The 3911-nt window shown below is 39.3% G+C and overlaps 1 long non-coding RNA gene across 1 annotated transcript in view; it reads right to left on the bottom strand.

Annotated features, from left to right (window-relative positions):
• The window catches only part of LOC117802366, a 22576-nt gene extending 19025 nt beyond the window's left edge, over positions 1 to 3551 (bottom strand). Inside the window, exon 1 of the long non-coding RNA XR_004625623.1 lies at positions 3469 to 3551. This is a non-coding gene — a long non-coding RNA (uncharacterized LOC117802366). The remainder of the gene's footprint in view (positions 1 to 3468) is intronic.
• Positions 3552 to 3911: the final 360 nt, after the last annotated feature.

A 3911-nucleotide genomic window follows, 5' to 3' on the forward strand; every position in this document is an offset into this window, starting at 1 on the left:
GCTGTTGAGAATAGAGACAGGCTGAGGTGAAGTTGTAAGAGTCTAAGGGAGACAAGAAAATATTTTAGAGGAAAACCCATCTTCTCTGATCAGTTTTTAAAACTACATTGGAATCCCTAAGTATTATTCATAATGTTGAGTTTATAGCTTGCTAACCAGTATTTACTTCCACAAAATACTTTAACTCACTATGCAAGAAAAATAATATAAAATATTTCCCACACGAAGATTATAATATTTTCTATATGCTGAGGCTAAACCATATAATGAGGATATGTAAGAGACAGGAAACAGGGCACTTCGGTGGCTCAGTTGGTTAAGTGCCTGCCTTCGGCTCAGGTCATGGTCTCAGGGTCCTGGGATCAAGGCCCACATTGGGCTCCCTGCTTGGTGGGGAGCCTGCTTCTCTCTCTCCCTCTGCCTGCCGCTCCCCCTGCTTTGCTCTCTCTCTGTGTCTCTGTCAAATAACTAAGTAAAATCTTAAAAAAAGAGAGAAACATTTATGCATTTTGGATCACAACCATTTTCACAAGAGAAGGAGAAATGATTCAGTGTGTCTTCATTTCTCCTTCTCCTCTGGAGGATTTCTGATGCAGAGGTTAGAAGACCACCTCTCCGCCTAACTAGGCCTCCAAATACCACAAGTGGAGCGAACACTCCTGACGCATCCGTTACCTCTACAGATATCATAGAACTGAGCCCTCAGTCTTCTGCACGCTCAAAAGCTACAAATTGAGAGGGCTATTAATAAATACCCCCCTTTTTTAAGCTGGAAGGGAACTGGAGCTTAGCCACACAACACAGAACACTTGAGATCCAGAAAGGATTTCTAATAATAAAAATTACAACAAATGGTGCAAATTTAATTTCTTGACTTTGCAATTATTGCTTGAGTGGTATTATCTTAAAGGTATTATCAAATAAGTTGATAATACATATAAGCCATGACACAGGTAGAAAGTGGCTTTTTATCTGTAAAAGTGTGTTTTAGAAACAAATTTCGTGTATATTTAAGATTCCAAAAATTTCCAGCTGAAAAGCAGGCATATTTTTCTCAGGTGGGAACATAATTCCCACGTTTCAAAAATTCTGGGGAAAGTCCTTCCATAGTAAAGACTATGGGTGGGATGGAAAGAATGAAGAACAGAAGCTGATGGTATTGAAACCGGAAGACAATGTACAGGTGGCATAATGTCTCAGAAAACTTACAATAGGGACTTCACATTGCATTAGCTGAACAGGTCAATAGAACTGAAAGTGCGTGGGGCTTTGGAAAAAAGATACTAGCATACCAAGTTTACTGATATTCAAAATCACTGATTTGCCCTATATCAGCAAAGACACGGAGGGCATTCCATTCTCAAGTGACCCTTACACACACACACACACACACACACACACACACACTTTGTATAATATTTCTTCGAAAGGGAATCACCACAGTTGTCATCCGTTTACAATGACCCATGGGCTCTTAAATAAGTAGTTCTGTGTACCACAGACTTCACTGCCCCATAGTTAAAGACTAGCAACCATAGAAAGCAACCATAGATGGCCAAGGAAGGGAAACAGTTTACAATAAGGACATGATAATTGAATTCTCTAGGCTTATCTAACATGTTTACCTCACATTTTACGTAGCACACAGTGATGACAATTTCTGGAAGAACTTTCCAAATCTCTGTAATGGAAGCCTGACAGAAACAATCATACTAGGAAATAAGCCCACACCTGCTTATTCACCTTCAAACCGAAGTTCACAATTCTACTGACGTTACACTCTTCACAGAATTCCACTGTGGTCTGAACAGGCAACTTTGATTATGAGAGTGTCAAATAGTCTTTTAAATTACCTCAGTTCAGTTTATTCATTACTTTGAAAAGTGATCATTTAATGGATTCGGCAAAGTAACTGTAGTGTCCTTGCTATAGTGTTTCATCTACGGTTATTGTAACACTCTTCAGATAAGATGTCAACACAGAAGAAATACACAATCTTTCCACACCCTACTAATGAATGCAAACTCAACTTTTTGCCCACCTTCCAAATCACTCTTCTCGCCCAGGCTTTGCTTATAGCTACTTACCATATTTTGACATTGTTGTTATTATAGTAATGTGTGGAATTTTGAAACACCTGATTTACCCATTCTTCTTTTTCTTTTTCTTTTTTTTTGTATGGCCCAGTTTAGTGCTCTGGATCCGTAACATTCGGCAAAAATGAGGTTTTGGATTTGAAAGAGCAGGATAGTGATTTACTTTACAGCATGCATAAAGTACAATTTAAATTTCATCTACTTCTACTCCATTTGAACTTTTAAGTCATAAGAAAATAGTACCAACGATAATTTAAAGTCAGGTTCTAGAGCTTTGGCGTTAACTCTTTGCATTAACACTTAAAAATCTATATTTTGATATATACAGAAATGTAGCAAACTTTCTCATGCTCTTATTTCTCCCCTCCAGTAAAGCTCATTGAATTTAAATACATGTATGTTTAATTTATTGCTGGTTGTACCCACTTTTATGAAAATAATGTATTGAAGTGTAAAAGACAGCAGGATTTTTAAAAAGCCTATTTACCATTAATTCAAAAATGAGATAAACTTATATTCTTAGCTTTTTAAAGAAATGCAGAGTATTTCCTAAAACTCATTTTTTTGTGTGTTATCCACCCACCCCTTTCCTTTTTCTCTTGAAAGCCTAATAAGGAAAATTGACTTTAAGCTTTGTCATTTCAGCCTAAGGTACTAAAGGCAGCCAACGTTACTATTGTTGCCTTATCTGTCTTTCTCTTTATTATACAAGTATATCGATGATGTAATTGAAGAAGTTAGGGTTTACTCCAGCCGTTGAGGCAAAAGGATTTTTTTAGACGGCCTCCTTCAGCACCATAGAACAATTGTAAAACAGAACCAAGGACACAATTTAAGCAATTGATCTCTTGAAAGCCAATCTGCAGGATCCTCATCTTGAAAGACTGATCAAGAGCTGGAAATGCAGAACCACCAGGAAAGCTCAATTTGTTCCAGACTGATGCTGAACTGGAAAAACACTTGAATGACATAGTGCCAGTCTATGGCATTTTGGCTTTTAACCCCTTCTCAGAAGCCCCAACTTTTCTGTTTGGCTCTAATTTTGTCCCCAAAGCCCAAGAGATTAGGAAATATCCCAGCCTTTTACCCCAGCCTTGTTTGTCCATGAGCTGATATTCCCCTGAAAGTTGAGTGGAAACTAAGCAATCATTCATCATTCTGCATTTAAAATAAAGCAGTGATTGAGAAGTCCATGATCCTACATAGAGCCACCCATATTAGAAACACCGAAGAGCTGAGCATTCACAAATGCATCTACTACTCGGAGAGCCCCCATGGTTGTGATTCAAAGTGCAAACAAAAAGAAACAAGAAAATGCAGACACAAAATCACATGCAGATGAGGAAGCGCAGACAGGGAAAAGAGAACATACCTGAGGGATTCTCCTTTAAAAAAAAAAAAAAAGGCACACACCAGCTGGGCTGTTTCTCCCCTCCTTTTGGGGTGTGTATGTTTTCCTTTCAGGAATACCACTTGGAATCGTGTTTCCAGTCTCCTTTCCTTTATTCAGCCTGCATCCCAGTGATCCGACTCAAGTGCAATCGGGCATGCCTTTGGTCTGCAACGGTGTCGGTTCTTGTCAATTCTATCGTGCTCCCCAGGCAGCAGCCTCCAAAGCAATTTTACAACTTAGCTGCTGGCATGAAACTGCCTTTCACTCTCCTCATTGCCAAATTCCTTCGGCAGCTCATTTCTCATCCCTGTCTCTAAGAAAGCAAAATGGGTTGTCTCCCGTGCGTTGATGAGCGCCAAGGTTCTTCAACAATTGAGGCTGAGAGCGTGCAGGGAACTTCACACAGCGCGGGCCACGGCGGC

The sequence above is a fragment of the Ailuropoda melanoleuca genome, chromosome 5 (assembly GCF_002007445.2).
Source record: "Ailuropoda melanoleuca isolate Jingjing chromosome 5, ASM200744v2, whole genome shotgun sequence".
NCBI classification, from domain to species: Eukaryota; Metazoa; Chordata; class Mammalia; order Carnivora; family Ursidae; genus Ailuropoda; species Ailuropoda melanoleuca.